General features: G+C 36.5%; 1 protein-coding gene across 22 annotated transcripts in view; it reads right to left on the reverse strand.

Moving 5' to 3' along the window:
- The window catches only part of LOC141548335 (uncharacterized), a 360,889-nt gene that overhangs the window by 100,147 nt on the left and 235,869 nt on the right, over positions 1-24,873 (reverse strand). The window contains exons 1-4 of one of the 22 annotated variants that reach the window (XM_074277138.1): positions 2,470-5,032; positions 983-1,032; positions 578-640; positions 58-185 (exon numbers count right to left, since the gene is read on the reverse strand). The exons of the other annotated variants lie outside the window; for them this stretch is intronic. The gene's annotated coding sequence lies outside the window, so the exon portion shown is untranslated. Of the gene's footprint in view, positions 1-57; positions 186-577; positions 641-982; positions 1,033-2,469; positions 5,033-24,873 lie in introns of those variants that run through there. 22 annotated transcript variants of the gene reach the window in all.

The raw sequence follows: 24,873 nt of genomic DNA on the forward strand, positions 1-24,873 counted from the left end.
TTGGGTTCAGACATTATAAAGTTGCAATATGTGGTCTACTGGGGATAAAAGACTTACCCCCTTTTCAGCAAATTCTTTACTGCTGCTGTAGAAGAGTTCTCCAGGGTTGCCTGCCACAGCACTGCTGCTCATTAGCTGTGAGACTTCAGGAAACAAATTCACATTTCTTTGCATTCGTGTCCTCACTGAAATGAAGGGCTCACTCTAGGATATTGGTAAAGACACTTCTGGTTTTAGCATTTGGGCTTCTGGGATTTTAATGGTTCATTAAAGAAACCCAGAGTCTGAGGGGAAAATGGCAGGGAAAAAAGGCAAGTGACATCCTCCATAGATCTGCAGCAAAATGCCCTCCAAGCAATTTAAAAATTCTCTCCCAAAATGAATTGGGGAGGGGAAACCCAATAAAAGTAAAGCATGAAACAACATTGACCCCCAAGATAATTTAGGAAATCCTCAGGTAAAGTCTGCTTCATTGGAATATAGGACCAGAAGAACCCTGAAGAATCCAGGCTCCTGCAAAGGAAATCCCGCCCTCCCTAACCAAGGCAGCCAATAGGTGACCACATCCAGCACAAACCTGCAGCAGTCCTTTGGGTAACAGAAGCAGGAGGACAGGGGCTTCAGGATCTCTCAGCCTTCCCTTGGTGGGATTGTCCAAACACCAGATAGATTTTTTTAAAGAAAGAAAAAGACATATATATATATATATATATAACAATAGTTGCAGCGACTCATTGCGTGGTGGTAAAGAGCTGCCACCTGAGGGGATCTCATCCATTGGGCCAGGGGTGATTAAGTTGTGGAATAGGAAGGTAATGGAATATCTTTGTGCCTGAACATATAATAAACAGGTCAATTTTTTAAAATGTGGAAAATTAAAGGAACTCCTGCTGAATGAAGAGCAGAACCAAGGGAATATATAAGGCTACACCAAAATTAGTGGAAGAGTAAAAATACAAATGACTAAGTTCTTTGGACTTACAGGAAATTTCAATTAACTGTGAAAGTCTTCTGAAGGACAATGCTATCTACCTGCAGAGAAAAAAAAATTGATATAAGGAAGTATATATTGTATGGTTTCACATATATTTAACAAATGTTGACATTTTCTAATGTGGGGTTGGGAGAGACAGGGGCAGACAACTGGGTAGTGAAAATGAAAGGAAATAATCAATATTCTTTACAGTTGTAACTTCCACATTCTACTAGAAATAGAACTGCAGACTGGAATGTGAAATGAAAGATTTTTCCTCCAAAGGCAAGTCCACTAACCCCATGTAAGAGCTTTGGAAAACCACCCAATTTCTCAAGATTGCAACTTCCATCTATAAAATAGAATGGTAGACTAAATCAAAGCTTCTTGAACTTTTCCCTCTCACAGTCCTTTTTGCTAAGGAATTTTTCCATGACCCAAGGTATAAAAGAATCTAAAATTAATATCCAAGTCAAGTATTTGTTGATACGAAATCATAAAATAATGTGTTGAAAAACATATTTATATGTTTTATCACATATATAGCCTATAAGTAAATATACATATATATTTATACATCATATAAACATGTATATATATATATATATATATATTTATAATTCTATCATTTATGGAACAGAAAATGTTAATACACGGGAAAGGTATTTATTTTTACTTACAGAATTAAATACTGGTGGAATATTAATTTTCCTAAACCATATATTCAGTTACCTGATGCATTCAGTTACCTGACACCATGAGGAGTTACAAGCCACAGTTTAAGATGCTTTGGACTAGACGATACCCAGGGTCCCTTTCTGCTAAGGAGTTTCAGTGAATAACAAACTCAATATAGCACTGCACAGAACAAACCAAGTTGTTACATCTAACATTAAGAATTACTAGAAGGAGAGTTTTGGAAGTTGGGTTCAGACATTATAAAGTTGCAATATTTGGTCTACTGGGGATAAAAGACCGCCTTTTCAGCAAATTCGTTACTGCTGCTGTAGAAGAGTTCTCCAGGGTTGCCTGCCACAGCACTGCTCCTAATTAGCTGTGAGAATTCAGGAAACAAATTCACATTTCTTTGCATTCATGTCCTCACTGAAATGAAGGGTTCACTCTAGGATATTGGTAAAGACTCTTCTGGTTTTAGCATTCGTGCTTCAGGGATTTTAATGGTTCATTAAAGAAACCCAGAGTCTGAGGGGAAAATGGCAGGGAAAAAAGCCAAGTGACATCCTCCATAGATCTGCAGCAAAATGCCCTCCAAGCAATTTAAAAATTCTCTCCCAAAATGAATTGGGGAGGGGAAATCCAATAAAAGTAAAGCATGAAACAACATTGACCCCCAAGATAATTTGGAAAATCCTCAGGTAAAGTCTGCCTCATTGGAATATAGGACCAGAAGAACCCTGAACAATCCAGGCTCCTGCAAAGGAAATCCCAACCTCCCTAACCAAGGTAGCCAATAGGTGACCACATCCAGCACAAACCTGCAGCAGTCCTTTGGGTAACAGAAGCAGGAGGACAGGGGCTTCAGGATCTCTCAGCCTTCCCTTGATGGGAGTGTCCAAACAACAGGGAGATTTTTTCTTTAAAAGAAAGAAAAAGATCTATATATACAACAATAGTTGCAGCAACTCATTTTGTGGTGGCAAAGGTGCCACCTGGGAAGAGGCCCATCCATTGGGCTAGGGGTGATTAAGTTGCACAATAGGAATGTAATGGAATATCATTGTGCCTGAACAAATAATGAACAGGTTAATTTTTTTTAATGTGGAAAATGACAACAACTCATGCTGAGTGAAGAGCAGAACCAAGGAAATATATACAGCTACACCAAAATTAGTGAAAGAGTAAATATGAATGGCTAAGTTCCTTGGACTGACAGGAAATTTTAATTAAGAGTGGAGGTCTTCTGAAGGAAAATGCTATCTACCTGCAGAGAAAAAATTGATATATGGAAATATATATTGTATAGTTTCACACAAATGTTGACATTTTCTAATGTGGATTTGAGAGGGACAGGGGGAGACAACTGGGAACTGAAAATGCAAGGAAATAATTAATATCCTTTAACGCTGTAACTTTCACATTATACTACAAATGGAACTGGAGACCGGAATGTGAAGTGAAAGATTTTTCCTTCAAAGGCCAGTCATACCACTAACACCATGTAAGCCCTCGGGAAAACCACCCAATTTCTCAAGGTCACTACTTCCATCTATAAAATAGAATGGTAGACTAAATCAAAGCTTCTTAAACTTTTCCCTCTCACAGCCCTTCTTGCTGAGGAATTTTTCCATGACCCAAGGTATAAAAGGATCTAAAATAGATATCCAAATCAAGTATTGGATGATTGAAAATCTTAAAATAAAGTATTTAAAAACAAATTTATATATGTTTGATTACATATATATCCTGTATTTATAATTTTACCATTCTTGAAAAAGAAAATGTTCATACAAGTAAGATGAATTTCTTTTTATCTACAAAATTAATTACAGGCAGAATATTAATTTTACTGACCCCTATGTTCAGTTACCTGACCCCATGAGGGGTTACAACCTGCAATTTAAGAAGCTTTGTACTAGATGACTCCCAGGGTCCCTTTCTGCTAAGTGCTGTCAGTGAACTGCAAACTCAATGTAATGCTGCACAGAAGAAATCAAGTTGTTACATCCAACATTAAGAATTCCTACAAGGAGAGGGTTGGAATCTGGGTTCAGTCATCTCTCCCACATGGCGGTTTGATTTTACAAAGCTGCAATATGTGGTCTACTGAGGATAAAAGAGTTACCCACTTTTCAGCAAATTCTTTACTGCTGCTGTAGAAAAGTTCTCCAGGCTTGCCTGCCCCAAAAGTGATGTTAAATAGGTGTAAGATCTCAGGCAAAAAATTCACATTTCTTTGCATTAATGTCCTCAGTGAAATAAAGAGCTCATTTCAGGCTATGGGGAGAGATATCTTTGGTGTTAGCATTCCAGCTTCTGGGATTTTAATGCTTCATTAAACAAACCCAGAATCTGAGGGAGAAATGGAAGGATAAAGGGGAAGGAAGGTGACACTCTCCCAAGACCTGCAGCAAAATTCCCTCCAATGAAAAAATTCTCTCCCAAAATAAATTGGAGAGGGGAAACCCAATAAAAGTAAAGAATGAAAAAACATTGACCCCCAAATTAATTTAGAAAATCCTCATGTAAAGTCTGCTTCACTGGAATGAGGGACCAGAACAATCCTGAGCAATCCTGATTCCCACAACTGAAATCCTGCCCTCCTTAACCAGCCAATACATGAACACATCCAGCACAAAACTGCAGCAGTCCTACTGGTAACAGAAGCAGGAAGAAGGGAGGCTTCAGGATCTCTCAGCCTTCCCTTGATGAAAGTGTCCAAACACCAGAGAGATTTTTTTATTTAAAAGAAAGAAAAAACTATATATACAACATTTGCATTAATTTGTTTTGGGTGTTTAGGGTTGGGGTTTAGGGTTAATATTGTGTTTAGACCCCTTTGTGCAGATACATATACCGGTGTTTAAATCAGTATACCTCTGTGCAAATACTTGCACATCTGTTCAAATAAGTGTACATCTGGGCAAATATCTACCTTTGAGAAATAAGTGTGCCTCTGTGTAAATAAGTGTATCTCTGTGCAAATAATTATACCAGTATGGAAATAACTACCTCTGTGTAAATATATGTACCTCTTTACAAATAACTACCTCTGTGCAGATAATTTTACCTGCATGGACGTAAAGATCTCCATGCAAATAAGTGTACCTCCGTGCAAATAAGTGTACCTCTGTGCAATAACTACATCTGTGCAAATAAGGGTACCTTAACAACTAACCCTAAACCACCCATTTTCTCAAAATTACAACTTCCATCTATAAAATAGAATGGTAGACTAAATCAAAGCTTCTTAAACTTTTCCCTCTCACAGCCCTTTTTGCTGAGGAATTTTTCCATGAACCAAGCTATAAAATTGTCTAAAATAGATATCTAAATCAAGTATTTACTGATAATCATAAAATGTATTTAAAACATATTTATATATTTATATCACATATATATCCTATAAACTAATTTATATATATATATATATAAAATCATCTGTATTTATATTTATAGATCATATAAGTATACATTATTTCCACAGTGCTACAATTAATTGCACACAGATAGTTAGATCCATAAAGTTAAAATTATTTGCAAAGAGGTACAACTATTTACACAGAGGTACACTTATTTGCACAAATGTAGTCAGTTCCATAGAGGTATAGTTATTTGCACAGTTACACTTTTTTACACAGATGTACACTTAATTGCACAAAAGTAGTTATTTTCATACAGTAACAATTATTTGCACAGAGGTAGTTATATGAACAGAAGTATAATTATTGACACAGAGGCACATTTATTTGCAAAGAGGTCCAACTCTTTACACAGAGGTAAACTGATCTGTACAGAGGTATGGTTATTTGCAGGGAGGTAGAGTTATTTGTAATGAGGTACAATTATTTTCTCAAAGGTAGTTATTTCCATAGAGGTATAGTTACTTTCACAGAGGTACACATTTTCCCACAGAGGTACACTTATTTGTACAGAGCTATATTTATGTCCACAGAGGTAGTTATTTACATACATGTCTAATTGTTTGCACAGTGGTAATTTGTACAAGTGTACATTTGTTTCAAAAGAGGTACCCTTATTTGAACAGGTGGAGATATTTGCACAGAGGTACACTTATTTGCAGAGATTGTGTAGATAATTATACCTCCATGGAAATAACAGAGGTAGTTATTTGTAAAGAGGTACACATCTTTACACAGAGGTAGATATTTCCATACAGGTATAATTATATGGACAGAGGTAGCCTTATTTGCCAGAGGGAGTTATTTGCACAGAGCCAAACTTATTTGAACAGAGGTACACTTATTTACACAGATGTGCAAGTATTTGCATAGAGGTGAACTTATTTATTCACAAGTACACCTATTTGCACAGAATTAGTTATTTCCATGAAAGTATAATTATTTGCATTGAGGTAGTTATTTGCACAGAGATACTGTTATTTACGCTGAGGTACATGTATCATATAGAAGTACAATTATTACACAGAGGTACACTTATTACACAGAGGTACCGTTATTTGCAGGGAGATAGTTATTTTCACTGAGGTAGAATCATTTACACAGAATGACACCTTTTTCCACATAGGTACATGTATTTTAGCACAGATACATTTATTTTTAAAAAGCTATATTTCCACAGATGTTATTTACATTCATGTATAATTATTTACACAGTGTCAGTTATATGTACAGAGGTACATTTATTTGGACAGAGTTACCATGATTTGCAGAGGTAGTTACTTGCACACAGGTACACTTATTTGCAGAGAGATACACTTATTTGCAGAGATATACACTTTTTTGCACAGGGATCGTTATTTCGATATAGATATAATTATCTGCACAGAGGTGGTTATTTGCACAGAGGTACGCTTATTTGCACAACAGTACATTTACTTGCACAGAGGCAGTTATTTCCATAGAGGTATAGTTACTTTCACAGAGGCACAAACACACAACCGGCCTGTGGGTAAAGAAATGCAGGAGGAGGGGGGCTTCAGGAACTTTCAGCCTACCCTGGATGGGAGTGTCCAAACACCAGAGAGATTTTTTTAAGAGAAAGAAAAAGACCTATATATCATAAATATATGTGTGTGTGTGAGTGTGTGTGTGTGTGTGTGTGTGTGTGTGTGTGTGTGTATTAAATTATGTCATTTGTGAAAAAGGAAATGTTCATACACATGAGATGGATTTTTTATTTTTTACCTACAGAATTAAATACTGGTGGAATATTAATTTTTCATGACCCCTATATATCCAGTTACCTGACCCCATTAAATGCTACAAACTGCAGTTTAAGAAGCTTTGGATTAGATAACACTCGGGATCCCTTTCTGCTAAGGGGTTTCAGTGAACTGCAAGCTCAATGTAATGCTGCACAGAACAAACCAAGTTATTACATGTAACATTAATAATTTCTAGAAAGAGAGGGTTGGAACTTGGGTTCAGACATTAGAAAGTTGCAATATGTGGTCTACTGAGGATAAATGACTTACCCACTTTTCAGCCAATTCTTTACTGCTGCTGTAGAAGAGTTCTCCAGGGTTGCCTGACACAGCACTGCGGCTAATTACCTGTGAGACCTCAGGCAAAAAATTCACCTTTCTTTGCATTTATGGCTTCACTGAAATAAAGGGCTCACTCTAGGCTATTGGCAAAGACACTTCTGATTTTAGCAGTTGTGTTTCTGGGATTTTAATTGTTCATTAAAGAAATCCAGAATCTCAGGGGGAAATGGCAGGGGGAAAAGGCAGGTGACACCCTTCCAAAACCTGGAATAAAATTCCCTCCAAGCAATTTAAAAATTCTGTCCCAAAATGAATTGGGGAGGGGAAACCCAATAAAAGTAAAGCATGAAAAAACATTGACCCCCAAAATAATTTAGAGAATCCTCAGGTAAAGTCTGCTTCATTGGAATGAGGGACCAGAAGAATCCTAAACAATCCAGGCTCCTGCAACGGAAATCCCGCCCTCCCTAACCAAGGCACCCAATAGGTGACCACATCCAGCACAAACCTGCAACAGTTCTTTGGGTAACAGAAGTAGGAAGAAGGGAGGCTTCAGGATCTCTCAGCCTTCCCTTGATGAAAGTGTCCAAACACCAGAGAGATTTTTTTATTTAAAAGAAAGAAAAAACTATATATACAACATTTGCATTAATTTGTTTTGGGTGTTTAGGGTTGGGGTTTAGGGTTAATATTGTGTTTAGACCCCTTTGTGCAGATACATGTGCCTGTGTTTAAGTCAGTATACCTCTGTGCAAATACTTGCACATCTGTTCAAATAAGTGTACATCTGGGCAAATATCTACCTTTGAGAAATAAGTGTGCCTCTGTGTAAATAAGTATCTCTGTGCAAATAATTATACCAGTATGGAAATAACTACCTCTGTGTAAATATATGTACCTCTTTACAAATAACTACCTCTGTGCAGATAATTTTACCTGCATGGACATAAAGATCTCCATGCAAATAAGTGTACCTCCGTGCAAATAAGTGTACCTCTGTGCAATAACTACATCTGTGCAAATAAGGGTACCTTAACAACTAACCCTAAACCACCCATTTTCTCAAGATTACAACTTCCATCTATAAAATAGAATGGTAGACTAAATCAAAGCTTCTTAAACTTTTCCCTCTCACAGCCCTTTTTGCTGAGGAATTTTTCCATGAACCAAGCTATAAAATTGTCTAAAATAGATATCTAAATCAAGTATTTACTGATAATCATAAAATGTATTTAAAACATATTTATATATTTATATCACATATATATCCTATAAACTAATTTATATATATATATATATATATATAATCATCTGTATTTATATTTATAGATCATATAAGTATACATTATTTCCACAGTGCTACAATTAATTGCACACAGATAGATCCATAAAGTTAAAATTATTTGCAAAGAGGTAAAACTATTTACACAGAGGTACACTTATTTGCACAAATGTAGTCAGTTCCATAGAGGTATAGTTATTTGCACAGAGCTACACTTTTTTACACAGCTGTACACTTATTTGCACAAAAGTAGTTATTTTCATACAGTAACAATTATTTGCACAGAGGTAGTTATATGAACAGAAGTATAATTATTGACACAGAGGCACATTTATTTGCAAAGAGGTCCAACTCTTTACACAGAGGTAAACTGATCTGTACAGAGGTATGGTTATTTGCAGGGAGGTAGAGTTATTTGTAATGAGGTACAATTATTTTCTCAGAGGTAGTTATTTCCATAGAGGTATAGTTATTTTCTCAGAGGTACACATTTCCCCACAGAGGTACACTTATTTGTACAGGGCTATATTTATGTCCACAGAGGTAGTTATTTACATACATGTCTAATTGTTTGCACAGTGGTAATTTGTACAAGTGTACATTTGTTTCAAAAGAGGTACCCTTATTTGAACAGGTGGAGATATTTGCACAGAGGTACACTTATTTGCAGAGATTGTGTAGATAATTATACCTCCATGGAAATAACAGAGGTAGTTATTTGTAAAGAGGTACACATCTTTACACAGAGGTAGATATTTCCATACAGGCATAATTATATGGACAGAGGTAGCCTTATTTGCCAGAGGGAGTTATTTGCACAGAGCCAAACTTATTTGAACAGAGGTACACTTATTTACACAGATGTGCAAGTATTTGCATAGAGGTGAACTTATTTATTCACAAGTACACCTATTTGCACAGAATTAGTTATTTCCATAAAAGTATAATTATTTGCATTGAGGTAGTTATTTGCACAGAGATACTGTTATTTACGCTGAGATACATGTATCATATAGAAGTACAATTATTACACAGAGGTACCGTTATTTGCAGGGAGGTACCGTTATTTGCAGGGAGATAATTATTTTCACTGAGGTAGAATCATTTACACAGAATGACACCTTTTTCCACATAGGTACATGTATTTTAGCACAGATACATTCATTTTTAAAAAGCTATATTTCCACAGATGTTATTTACATTCATGTATAATTATTTACACAGTGTTAGTTATATGTACACAAAGGTACATTTATTTGGACAGAGTTACCATGATTTGCAGAGGTAGTTATTTGCACACAGGTACACTTATTTGCAGAGATATACACTTTTTTGCACAGGGATCATTATTTCGATAGATATAATTATCTGCACAGAGGTGGTTATTTGCACAGAGGTACACTTATTTGCACAACAGTACATTTACTTGCACAGAGGCAGTTATTTCCATAGAGGTATAGTTACTTTCACAGAGGCACAAACACACAACCGGCCTGAGGGTAAAGAAATGCAGGAGGAGGGGGGCTTCAGGAACTTTCAGCCTACCCTGGATGGGAGTGTCCAAACACCAGAGAGATTTTTTTAAGAGAAAGAAAAAGACCTATATATCATAAATATATATGTATGTGTATGTGTGTGTGTGTGTGTGTGTGTGTGTGTGTGTATAATTATGTCATTTGTGAAAAAGGAAATGTTCATACACATGAGATGGATTTTTTATTTTTTACCTACAGAATTAAATACTGGTGGAATATTAATTTTTCGTGACCCCTATATATCCAGTTACCTGACCCCATTAAATGCTACAAATTGCAGTTTAAAAAGCTTTGGATTAGATAACACTCGGGATCCCTTTCTGCTAAGGGGTTTCAGTGAACTACAAGCTCAATGTAATGCTGCACAGAACAAACCAAGTTATTACATGTAACATTAATAATTTCTAGAAAGAGAGGGTTGGAACTTGGGTTCAGACATTAGAAAGTTACAATATGTGGTCTACTGAGGATAAATGACTTACCCACTTTTCAGCCAATTCTTTACTGCTGCTGTAGAAGAGTTCTCCAGGGTTGCCAGACACAGCACTGCGGCTAATTACCTGTGAGACCTCAGGCAAAAAATTCACCTTTCTTTGCATTTATGGCTTCACTGAAATAAAGGGCTCACTCTAGGCTATTGGCAAAGACACTTCTGGTTTTAGCAGTTGTGTTTCTGGGATTTTAATTGTTCATTAAAGAAATCCAGAGTCTCAGGGGAAAATGGCAGGGGGAAAAAGCAGGTGACACCCTTCCAAAACCTGGAATAAAATTCCCTCCAAGCAATTTAAAAATTCTGTCCCAAAATGAATTGGGGAGGGGAAACCCAATAAAAGTAAAGCATGCAACAACATTGACCCCCAAGATAATTTAGAGAATCCTCAGGTAAAGTCTGCTTCATTGGAATGAGGGACCAGAAGAATCCTAAACAATCCAGGCTCCTGCAACGGAAATCCCGCCCTCCCTAACCAAGGCAGCCAATAGGTGACCACATCCAGCACAAACCTGCAGCAGTTCTTTGGTTAACAGAAGTAGGAAGACTGGGGCTTCAGGATCTCTCAGCCTTCCCTTGGTGGGATTGTCCAAACACCAGATAGATTTTTTTAAAGAAAGAAAAAGACCTATATATACAACAATAGTTGCAGCAACTCATTTTGTGCTGCCAAACAGCTGCCACCTGAGGGGATCGCATCCATTGGGCTAGGGGTGATTAAGTTGTGGAATAGGAAGGTAATGGAATAGCATTGGGCCTGAACAAATAATGAACAGGTTAATTTTTTAAAATGTGGAAAATTACAGGAACTCATGCTGACTGAAGAGCAGAACCAAGGGAATATATAAGGCTACACCAAAATCAGTGGAAGAGTAAATATGAATGGCTAAGTTCATTGGAATTACAGAAAATTTCAATTAACTGTGAAGGTCTTCTGAAGGAAAATGCTATCTAGCTGCAGAGAAAATAATTGATATATGGAAGTATATATTGTATGGTTTCACATATATTTAACCAATGTTGACATTTTCTACTGTGGGGTTGGGAGAGACAGGGGCAGAAAACTGGGAAGTGAAAATGAAAGGAAATAATGAATATTCTTTAAAGTTGTAACTTCCACATTCTACTACAAATGGAACTGGAGACTGGAATGTGAAGTGAAAGATTTTTCCTCCCAAGGCAAGTCCACTAACCACCATGTCAGCCCTTTGGAAAACCACCCAATTTCTCAAGATTGCAACTTCCATCTATAAAATAGAATGGTAGACTAAATCAAAGCTTCTTGATCTTATCCCTCTCACAACCCTTTTTGCTAAGGAATTTTTCCATGACCCAAGGTATAAAAGAATCTAAAATTGATATCCAAGGCAAGTATTTGTTGATAGTAAATCATAAAATAATATCTTTAACAATATATTTATGTTTTATCATATATATATCCTATAAATAAATGTACATATATATTTATACATCATATAAACATGTATATATATATATATATTTGCTATATTTATAATTCTATCATTTATGGAACGGAAAATGTTCATACACGGGAAAGGTATTTATTTTTACTTACAGAATTAAATACTGGTGGAATATTAATTTTCCTAAACCATATATATTCAGTTACCTAACACCATGAGGAGTTAAAAGCCATAGTTCAAGACCCTTTGGACTAGGTGATTCCCAGGGTCCCTTTCTGCTGAGGGGTTTCAGTGAATACTGAACACTGCACAGAACAGACCAAGTTGTTACATCTAACATTAAGAATTACTAGAAGGAGAGTTTTGGAAGTTGGGTTCAGACATTATAAAGTTGCAATATGTGGTCTACTGGGGATAAAAGACTTACCCCCTTTTCAGCAAATTCTTTACTGCTGCTGTAGAAGAGTTCTCCAGGGTTGCCTGCCACAGCACTGCTGCTCATTAGCTGTGAGACTTCAGGAAACAAATTCACATTTCTTTGCATTCATGTCCTCACTGAAATGAAGAGCTCACTCTAGGATATTGGTAAAGACACTTCTGGTTTTAGCACTTGGGCTTCTGGGATTTTAGTGGTTCATTAAAGAAACCCAGAGTCTGAGGGGAAAATGGCAGGGGAAAAAAGCAAGTGACATCCTCCATAGATCTACAGCAAAATGCCCTCCAAGCAATTTAAAAATTTTCTCCCAAAATGAATTGGGGAGGGGAAATCCAAAAAAAAGTAAAGCATGCAACAACATTGACCCCCAAGATAATTTAGGAAATCCTCAGGTAAAGTCTGCTTCATTGGAATATAGGACTAGAAGAACCCTGAAGAATCCAGGCTCCTGCAAAGGAAATCCAGCCCTCCCTAACCAAGGAAGCCAATAGGTGACCACATACAGCACAAACCTGCAGCAGTCCTTTGGGTAACAGAAGCAGGAGGACAGGGGCTTCAGGATCTCTTAGCCTTCCCTTGATGGGAGTGTCCAAACAACAGGGAGATTTTTTTTAAAGAAAGAAAAAGATCTATATATACAACAATAGTTGCAGCAACTCATTTTGTGGTGGCAAAGGTGCCACCTGGGAAGAGCCCCATCCATTGGGCTAGGGGTGATTAAGTTGCACAATAGGAATGTAATGGAATATCATTGTGCCTGAACAAATAATGAACAGGTTAATTTTTTTTTTAATGTGGAAAATGACAACTCATGCTGAGTGAAGAGCAGAACCAAGGAAATATATACAGCTACACCAAAATTAGTGGAAGGGTAAATATGAATGGCTAAGTTCTTTGGACTTACAGGAAAATTTAATTAAGAGTGCAGGTCTTCTGAAGAAAATGCTATCTACCTGCAGAGAAAAAATTGATATATGGAAATATATATTGTATAGTTTCACACAAATGTTGACATTTTCTAATGTGGATTAGAGAGGGACAGGGGGAGACAACTGGGAACTGAAAATGCAAGGAAATAATTAATATCCTTTAACGCTGTAACTTTCACATTATACTACAAATGGAACTGGAGACCGGAATGTGAAGTGAAAGATTTTTCCTTCAAAGGCCAGTCATACCACTAACACCATGTAAGCCCTCGGGAAAACCACCCAATTTCTCAAGGTCACTACTTCCATCTATAAAATAGAATGGTAGACTAAATCAAAGCTTCTTAAACTTTTCCCTCTCACAGCCCTTCTTGCTGAGGAATTTTTCCATGACCCAAGGTATAAAAGGATCTAAAATATATACCCAAATCAAGTATTGGATGATTGAAAATCTTAAAATAAAGTATTTAAAAACAAATTTATATATTTTTGATTACATATATATCCTGTATTTATAATTTTACCATTCTTGAAAAAGAAAATGTTCATACAAATAAGATGAATTTCTTTTTATCTACAAATTAAATTACAGGCAGAATATTAATTTTACTGACCCCTATGTTCAGTTACCTGACCCTATGAGGGGTTACAACCTGCAATTTAAGAAGCTTTGTACTAGATGACTCCCAGGGTCCCTTTCTGCTAAGTGCTGTCAGTGAACTGCAAACTCAATGTAATGCTGCACAGAAGAAATCAAGTTGTTACATCCAACATTAAGAACTCCTACAAGGAGAGGGTTGGAATCTGGGTTCAGTCATCTCTACCACATGGTGGTTGATTTTACAAAGCTGCAATATGTGGTCTACTGAGGATAAAAGAGTTACCCACTTTTCAGCAAATTCTTTACTGCTGCTGTAGAAAAGTTCTCCAGGCTTGCCTGCCCCAAAAGTGATGTTAAATAGGTGTCAGATCTCAGGCAAAAAATTCACATTTCTTTGCATTAATGTCCTCAGTGAAATAAAGAGCTCATTCCAGGCTATGGGGAGAGATATCTTTGGTGTTAGCATTCCTGCTTCTGGGATTTTAATGCTTCATTAAACAAACCCAGAATCTGAGGGAGAAATGGGAGGATAAAGGGGAAGGAAGGTGACACCCTCCCAAGACCTGCAGCAAAATTCCCTCCAAGCAATGAAAAAATTCTCTCCCAAAATAAATTGGAGAGAGGAAACCCAATAAAAGTAAAGAGTGAAACAACATTGACGCCCAAGATAATTTAGAAAATCCTCAGGTGAAGTCTGCTTCATTGGCATGAGAGACCAGTACAATACAGGGCAATGCAGACTCCTACACCAGAAATTCCCTCCTCCTAGCCAAGGCAACCAATAGTTGACTACATCAAGCACAAGCCAGGAAGCCAGGAGCAGGACAGGGGGCAACAAAAGCAAAGGGAGGGGCTTCAGGAGCTTTCAGCCTACCCTTGAAGGAAGTGTCCAAAACCCAGAGAGATTTTTTTTTTTTTTTTTTAAGAAAGAAAAAGACTTTTTATATACACAAAAATAGTTATAGAAGCTCATTTTGTGGTGGCAAAGAGTGACAAACTGAAGAGTGCCAATCCATATGGCTACAGGTGATTAATTTATAAAATATGAATATAATGGAATATCATTTTGCTTTAAAAAATAATGAATAAATTAATTTTTAAAAATATGAAAAACTTACATGAACTAATGCTGAGGGAAGAGCTGAACCAAGAGAATATTAGGGTACAGCAGAATTAGTGGAAGAGTAAAGATGAATGGCTAAGCTCTTCAGAGTTACCGCAAATTTCAATTAACTGTGAAGGTCTTCTGAAGGAAAATGCTATCTACCTGCAGAAAAAAATATCGATATATTGAAATATCTATTATATGGTTTGATATATACATATATATACACACATATATGTATAATATTTATATATATATATATATGTGTGTATGTATATATATATATATATATATATATATATATATATATATATATATAATGTTGACCTTTTCTAATGTGGGGTTGAGAGGGAGAGGGAAAGAAAACTGGGAACTGAATATGCAAGCAAAATAATTAATATTTTTTAATGTAACCTTCATATTATACATTGGAATGGAACTGGAGACTAGAATGTAAAATTAAAGATTCTTCAAATGCCACTCATATCACTAATCAAATGTAAGCCCCTGGGAAAACCACCCAATTTCTCAAGATTGCAACTTCCAATCTATAAAAGAGAATGGGAGACTAAATCAGAACTTCTTAAACTTTCCCCAATCACAGCCCTTTTTCTGAGGAATTTTTAGATGGCCCATGGTTTTAAGTATCTAAAATAGATATCCAAATCAAATAGTTGATAATAGTAAATCATAAAGTAATGTATTAAAAACATTTATATAACTGAGGTATTATGTAAATAATTATATATTTGTATAAAATATAAATATATATATATATATATATTTGCTATATTTATAATTTTATCATTTATGGAAAAGAAAATGTGCATACAAAAGGAATGGATTTGTTTTTACCTATAAAATTAAAACCTGGTGGAATATTAATTTTTCATAACCCCCACATTCAGTTACCTGACCCCATTAGGAGTTACAAAACACAATTTAAGAAGTTTTTAACTAGATGATACCCAGGGTCCCTTTCTGCTCTAAGGTTTCAGTGAACAACAAACTCAATGTAAAGATGCACAGAAGAAACCACATTGTTATAGCCAACATTAGAAATCTCTAATAAGACTGGGTTGGAAATTGGGTTCAGTCATCTCTACCACATATGAGTTAATTTTATAAAGGTGGACTATGAGGTCTGCAGAAGAAAAAAGACTTAACCACCTTTTCAGCAGATTCTGTAGGGATGGTATAGACAAATTCTCTATGAATTGAATGAAATGGAAAGGGAAAGCCTGGATAAAATAAAAGAATGAAACTACATTTCCCCCCAAACCAATTTAGAAATCTTCACCTTTTAATTGTTCATTCAACAAAGGACAGAACTTGAGGGAAAATGGCAGGAAAACAGCAGGAGACACCCTTTCTGGACCTGCAGTTAATTCCCCTCCAAGAAATTTAAAAATTCTCTCTGAATATGAATTGGTGGGGGGGGGGGAAACAAAAAAGTCAAGAGTGAAAGAACATTACCTCTCCAGTACAATTTAGAAAGCCCTCAGCTTTTAATGGTTCATTCCACATAGCCAGCACCTGAGGTAAAAATGGCAGGAAAAACAGCAGGAGACACCCTTCCCAGACTGGCAGCAAACAACTCTCCAAGCAATTTAAAAATTCTCTCTCAAAATGAATTGGGGAGCGGAAAACCCAAAAAAAGTAAAGAGTGAAAGAACATTACCTCTCCAGTACAATTTAGAAAGCCCTCAGCTTTTTTTTTTTTTTTTTTTTTTTAATTTTTTTTTTATTATATATATATATAAATATTTTATAATATTATCCCTTGTATTCATTTTTCCAATTTACCCCCCCTCCCTCTATTCCCTCCCCCCGACGACAGGCAATACCATACATTTTACATGTGTTACAATATAGTCTAGGTACAATACATGTGTGCGAATATCACTTTCTTGTTGCACAATAAACATTAGAATCCGAAGGTACATGCAACCTGGGCAGACAGATATTAGTGCTAACAATTTACATTCACTTCCCAGTGTTTCTTCTCTGGGTGCAGCTACCTCTGTCCATCATTGATCAACTGGAAGTGAGTTGGATCTTCTTTATGTTGAAGATTTCCACTTCCATCAGAATACATCCTCATACAGCATTGTTGTTGAAGTGTACAGTGATCTTCTGGTTCTGCTCATTTCACTCAGCATCAGTTGATTTAAGTCTCTCCAGGCCTCTCTATATTCCTCCTGCTGGTCATTTCTTACCGAGCAATAATATTCCATAACCTTCATATACCATAATTTACCCAACCATTCTCCAACTGATGGACATTCATTCATCCTCCAGTTTCTAGCTACAACAAAAAGAACTGCCACAAACATTTTGGCACATATATGTCTCTTTCCGCTCTTTAGTATTTCTTTGGGATATAATCCCAGTAGTAGCGCTGCTGGGTCAAAGGGTATGCACAGTTTGATAACTTTTTGAAGCCCTCAGCATTTAATGGTTCATTTGAGATAGGCAGCACCTGAGGTAAAATTGGCAGGAAAACGGCAGGAGACACCCTTCCCAGCCCGGCAGCAAACTTCTCTCCAAGCAATTTAAAAATTCCCTCACCAAATGAATTGGGGAGGGAAAAACTCAAAAAAAGTAAAGAGTGAAACAACATTACCTCTCCAGTACAATTTAGAAAGCCCTCAGCTTTAATGGTTCATTCCACATAGCCAGCACCTGAGGTAAAAATGGCAGGAAAATGGCAGGAGACACCCTTCCCAGCCCGGCAGCAAATTCCTCTCCAAGCAATTTAAAAATTCTCCCTCAAAATGAATTGGGGAGGGGAAAACCCAAAAAAAGGTAAAGAGTGAAACAACATTACCTCTCCAGTACAATTTAGAAAGCCCTCAGCTTTAATGGTTCATTCCACATAGCCAGCACCTAAGGTAAAAATGGCAGGAAAATGGCAGGAGACACCCTTCCCAGACTGGCAGCAAACTTCTCTCCAAGCAATTTAAAAATTCCCTCACCAAATGAATTGGGGAGGGAAAAACCCAAAAAAAGTAAAGAGTGAAACAACATTACCTCTCCAGTACAATTTAGAAAACCCTCAGCTTTTAATGGTTCATTCCACATAGCCAGCATCTGAGGTAAAAATGGCAGGAAAACAGCAGGAGACACCCTTCCCAGACTGGCAGCAAACTTCTCTCCAAGCCATTTAAAAATTTTCTCTCAATATGAATTGGGGAGGGGAAAACCCAAAACAAGTAAAGAGTGAAACAACATTACCTCTCCAGAACAATTTAGAAAGCCCTCAGCTTTTAATGGTTCATTCCATATAGCCAGCACCTGAGGTAAAAATGGGAGGAAAACGGCAGGAGACACCCTTCCCAGACTGGCAGCAAATTCCTCTCCAAGCTATTTAAAAATTCCCTCACCAAATGAGTTGCATAGGGGAAAACCCAAAAAAAGTAAAGAGTGAAACAACATTACCTCTCCAGTACAATTTAGAAAGCCCTCAGCTTTTAATGGTTCATTCCACATAGCCAGCACCTGAGGTAAAAATGGCAGGAAAACGGCGGGAGACACCCTTCCCAGACAGGCAGCAAACTTCTCTCCAAGCAATTTAAAAATTCTCTCTCAAAATGAATTGGGGAGGGGAAAACCCGAAAAAAGAAAAAATAAAATTACATTACCTCCCAGGACAATTTAGTCAGCCCTCAGGCAAAGTCTTCTTCAAAGCAGTGAAGGGGCAGAACAATCCAGACTCCTACAACAGAAACCCCGCCTTCCTTGAGGAAGACAGCCAATCGTTGACCACGTCCCCTGCAAGCCCCGAGCAGGCCTTGGCAACAAAAGCACGGGGAGGGGGACTTCAGCAGACTTCAGACTATGATAGATGGGAGTGTCCAAACCCTAGAGTATATATACATATATATACATATATATACATATATATATATATATATATATATATATATATATATATATATTTTTTTTTTTAAAGAAAGAAAAAGTACTACCTACACAAAAATAGTTACAGCAGCTCATTTTGTGGTGGCAAAGAACTGGAAATTGAAGGTATGCCCATCCACTGGGCTAGGGGTGATTGATTTGTGGAGTATTAATGCAAGGAAATATCATTGTGCTTTAAAAAATAATGAACAAGTTAAATTTTTTTTTAAATATGGAAAGCATACAGGAAATAATGGTGAGGGAAGAGCAGAACCAAAAGAATATTGGGGTACAGCAAAATTAGTGGAAGAGTAAATCTGAATGACTAAGCTCTTCTGAGTTACAGGAAATTTCAAATTAACTCTGAAGGACTTCTGAAGGAAAATGCTAACTACCTGCAGAGGGAAAAAATGATATATGGAAGTATCTATTGTTCACATATATATCTATAATAAATGTTGACCTTTTCTAATGTGGAGTTGGGAAAGAGAGGGAAAGACACCTGGGAACTGAATATGCAAACAAAAAATATTAATATTTTTAATGATGTAACTTTCATATTTAATGGAAATGGACCTAGAGACTGGAAAGGGAATTTAAAGATCTTTTGCTCAAATGGCAATCATACCTCTAACCACATGTAAGCCCTTCCCAGTCCGGCAGCAAACTTCTCTGCAATCTCAAGATTGCAACTTCCATATATAAAATAGAATGGTAGACTAAATCAGAGCTTCTTAAAATTTTCCCACTCAAAGCCCTTTTTCTGAGGGATTTTTACATGACCCATTGTATATAATCATCTAAAATAGAGATCCAAATCAAATATTTGCTGATAGTAAATCATTAAGAAAGTTATTTAAAAACATATTTACATATTTATATAACATACATATCATATAAATAAATATCTATTTATAATAATCATATAAATGTATATTTTTCTATATTTATAGTTTATCATTTATGTAAAACTAATTATACATACAAATGAGATGGATTTATTTTTACCTACAGAATTAAATATTAGTGAAATGTTAAATTTTCATGAGTTTATATTTAATTACCTTACCCCATTAGGATTTACAACCCACAGTTTAAGGAGCTTTGCCCTTCAAAGCTCTGATGTGATCATCTGTCATAGAAAAGAGATGCTGGTGGCCCATCATCTCTGAATACATGTTTGAAATATGAAGATGTGAAGTCAACTCAGTATTCATATTGGGGAGAATATTATCATTTCATTGTAACAGCAATGAGCTTTTCCTTCCCAATATGCACATCTAATATTTGTATTTCACTGATGCCCTGATGCACTGATTGCACAATTTCAAAAGTAATTAAGGCTTCTTAGTTCCTCTTGTTTCTCTAGTATTGTGTTAGTGATCAGACTGGGTGCAGAATTAAAGCTATTAGAAAAAAATGTCTTCATCATTAATCCTAAATTACATCCTTAGGGCAAGGTGAGGGGGGAAAAGGAAGCCATGTCAATTTTTCCCAAGATGTTACAATTAATTTGGCATCAAGATTTCAGAATTCCAAGTTCACTCAGAACCCAAAACTTTTTTCTTTTCTTTTATGTTGATAATGGATTTCAACAAGATTAACTGAGGAAAAAAAGAGAAATTATACCCTCAAATAGGTAATTTCTCACAATGAGTGCCTTAGTCTTACCTCTATTGGGAGTAACACAGGACAGAAAAGGAAGATAAGGAATATATGGTAGTCACCTAAGGTCTGTAAGGAGATCACAGGCACCTCCCTTAGGTTCCTATTTGGGAATTAGATTCATTAAAGTGGACATTAACATTAATGCACAATGGATGCAGTCATTAATGTCAAGGTTCAGGTGTTTAAGAGATGCAAGTGTAAAATCAAAGCACAACATCCAAATGGAAATGGCAACACAATTACTTTTGGAACATGTCCTACTATTAAATGAGGGTGGGTTTTGAAGAAGGCCCAAAATGTTAGCCCATGCTTTCTATCAAAATCAATCTGTCAGTGACTAGATATTATTGCTCTATTATGCTTTGGGGAGGAATTTTCATGTCCACTGAAGTTGACAAAGGAGATCTGTTTTCAAAATGTTCTGAACAATGCAAAGTCCTAAAGAAGGAAAAATGAGCTAAGCTTTTGTACAAGGGGCTAAAATCCATGGGGGGCTTCCCCTCTAGCATGATCCTGTCAGTTATCATCCTTGGGTATTTTGAGTCTCTGGTGATATTCTACCACATGCCTTGGGAATATGTGGCGATTCCATCTTTCACCTCAAAGGAACTGCCAATTTTTTGCCTTACCATATTGGAAGGCAAGAAAAGAGAAGAATGATATGGTGCCTATTATGTGCCATGTACTGTGCAAAGTGCTTTTTAAAAAATTTATCTCATTTGCTCTTCCCAACAATTTTTTGAGATAGGTAATATTATTTATTCCCATTTTACAGTTGAAAACTGAGGTAAACGGAGGTGGAATGAGTTGTCCAAGATCACATAGCCAGTAATTATTCTGATCTTCACTCTTCTTGCCTCCAGGTCACTTCAGTATGCTATCCAGCCACCTCTAGGAGAACAAGAGAGATCAGGAAGGACCACTTCAAGAAGCAGATACTTGTAATGAGCCTTGGAGGAAATCACTGATTCCAAGAAAAGAGGTGAGAATGCAAAGCACTCCTGGGAGAGCAATTAACTTGTGAAGAGGTAGGAGATAGAGTGTAAATGGAACGGTTACAAGAAGTGGAGACAGTGAAACAAGATGAAATCAATATGGAAAAGTAGGTCAGAGATACATTGTGCTAGAGTTCAAATGACACAGCACCCAATTTAGTGTGTCCCAGAGGCAAAAGGGAAACACTTGAAGCTTCCTGAGCATGAGGCTGACAATCTAACCTCTTATTCAAGGGTATCACTTTGGGAGCTGTGTGGAAGATAGTTTAGAGTTTGGGACAGAAAGGAGAGAGAGTTGATGATTAGGGGACTCTTACAATAAATAGTAAAATAACTCTTCTTAGCAATATCAAGATCCAAGACAATGATGAAACATGCTGTCCATTCAAAGAAAGATCTGATAGTCTGAATGCAGACTGAAGTATACTATTTTTAAAAGTTTCTTCATTTTTCTTCAGCTTTATCTGGGCAAGGGGAACTGTGTTTTCTGTTACAACATGACTATTATGGAAATGTTTTACATAATTATATAGGTATACCTTATATTAAAATGCTTCCATTCTCAATTCAGGGGAGGCTTTAGGCAGAGAGAAAGGAGAGAATCCGAAGCTCAGATTAAAAAAAATGAATCCTAAAAATGTTTGTATATGTGACAATTGAAAATATTAATCCTACATTAAAAAAGATATTTAACCATACATAGTATGGCTGAGACTATGTCCCTAGTACCTTAGAAGTTACTAATAATGTTTTCCCAAGTGGGTCTTTGCTTCCCTTAGGAAAGTGTATATGTCCTGGGCCTCTCTGTACCTTGGAAAAGTCCATTACCTAACTCAGCCCCTTTGATCTCTTTTACCACAGTAGGAAATATTCGTCATCCCCCAGCAAAAAAAAAAAAAAAAAAAAAAGAAGACCTTGTCCCAATTTGTCAATCCATGTGTGAACGCGGACTTTTTTAACATTTTTAACATACATGCCAATTTGATTATATTGAACAGACATTTATTTGTTCTGCAGTGTGTGCAACATAGAGGATTAGGTGACTTTGTTACTTTTTACTCCAGGGTTAAGTTTTATCAACCCAGATTATTACCATATAAGTCTGTCTCCCACTTTAGATTTCCTTCAGATATATCAGTAATCTAAAAAGAAAACCTTCTATTTGCATTCTGCATATTCTCACAAAGTAACTATTAGTTGGAATCTTTTTGAAATAGAAATATATGGACACATTGAGTAGGATGTCTCTTCTACCTATTTAGCTATCGTTTTCTAATTAACATCTGTGCATTTTTTTCCCCCTCACTGGGGTCACCAAAGTTAGAAAACAACAATCCTGTGCAAAGTAAAAGGAAAAAAAAAACTCAACTAAACAGAACATGGCACTCCAAAATCCTCTCATAACTAGTAGAGGCAAAAGTTCCTTGATAATATGGATAACAGAGAAGAAAAAAAAAAAAAAAAAAAAAAAAAAAAAAAACATGAGCTGATAGTTTTAGTACTCCCAAAGGAGTTGATCCTTTTATCTTCACCATGACACCCTGTAATGTGCTGTTGTCTCCAGAAGCTGCCTATGGATCTCTGGGAGGAGATCTGCTGTGTCAACTCAAATCTCTCGGAGAGATTCTTCTTCCTATAGAGAGCCCTTGTCTCCAGACAGTTGCTGCCAACTCTGGTTCAAAGTAGTGACTTCTTCTTCCTCTGGAGAGCAGCCTCAGGTCTGGCCCAGACAAGACTCTCTCTCCTCCAGAGAGCCACTCCAACTCTGACCTAGAGCAGAGACTCTTTTCTATCTCTCCAGTGCCACCCTCTTTTATCCTCCCAGAGAATGGGAGTGGGATAACACAAGGGCTTCTGGGAAAAATTACTTCAACCAATGAACTTGCTCCTCCTAAGCATGTAAGCTCCTCCCCAGGAATTCACTGAAGTAAAACTCCCAGTAAAGGCCGGAACTAGAGAATCATTAAGTACCGACTTAGCACTTAATAACAACTTAATATCTCATTATCTCCTTAGCATTTAGTAAGAACTTAACAATACCCAACATATATTACAGTTTGTAGCTTCAGTTTTCATTGATGGGAAATTTGCTGCCAATGTTTAAAGCTAGTTTTTACTGAATTTCGTATGAAGACTGTCACTAAATTGCTTAAGGACATGAAGTTTAAGTGATCTAATTTACACATCTCATTCTGACAGAGCTATATATTATCATCCTATCTTTGGGGATTATGCTAGTGATACTTTTCTCACTTGAGTACACAAAATGGTATAATTGCATTTAGCATTTAGGTACGTGTTCCTGTACCACATGGGTGGATGAACACATAGATATGTAGATAAATGCCCATGAGACAAATACTAGCCATTAGCAAGTTCACAAGAATACTAAAATATTTCTATGTCTTTGTTCTCGTGCTCTTTCCCCTCCCCCTTATTGTTAAGAATAATGGAATATAAAAGTAATTCAAGTCATCATTCACCAACTCAGCTCCCAAGGGATCTTTCTAATGCTGTGTGAAGAGACAATTTAATAATCATTACTCTCTGACAAGGAGTGCAGATGAAGAGCTTCATATGAACAGAAAGTGAGCTAGACATCCTTGACCTCTATTGCAAACCTTGTTTGTTCCTATACTCCAGCCTGTATCATCCACTTTTAGTGTATACAGAGCACATGTTCTGATTCTCTGTCATGAAGTTACTTGACTCCCACCACTGAGGATTTTTCCTTAAAATCATCTCTAAGATTTTGTAATATATCTATAAAATTGTTTACCAGTCAATCCATGTGTGAACATGGAGTTTTATAATATACATTCCAATTTGGTTTTACTGAACAGACATTTATTTGTTCTCCGGTGTGTGCAAGGTAGAGTATTAGGTGCAAAGGATTTGAAGTGATACATAGACAAAAAAAAAAAAAAAGAGAGAGAGAGAGAGAGAGAGAGAGAATGCCTCACCTTTTTTCTCCGCAGTATTTTATTTTTCCAATTACATGTAAAATAGTTTTCAGCATTCATTTTTATAAGATTATGAGCTCCAAATTTTTTTCTCCCTCTCTTCTTCTTCCCTCCTACAAAAATAAGATGCAATCTGATATGCTATATATGTGCAATTACTTTAAATATATTTCCATATTAGTCATGATAGGAAAGAAAACTCAGAACCAAAGGGAAAACCCATGAGAAAAAAGCTCACCAAAATGTGAAAATAATATGCTTTGATCCACATTTAGTCTCCATAGTTCTCCCTGGTCTCTTGGAACTGTCATCACTGTATTGATGAAAAGAGCTAAATCTCTGGTAGTGGATCATCACATGATCTTGCTGCTATTGTAATGTTCTATTGGTTGGGCTTACTTCACTCAATATCAATTCATCT

This window comes from Sminthopsis crassicaudata, chromosome X, assembly GCF_048593235.1.
Source record: "Sminthopsis crassicaudata isolate SCR6 chromosome X, ASM4859323v1, whole genome shotgun sequence".
NCBI lineage: Eukaryota > Metazoa > Chordata > Mammalia > Dasyuromorphia > Dasyuridae > Sminthopsis > Sminthopsis crassicaudata.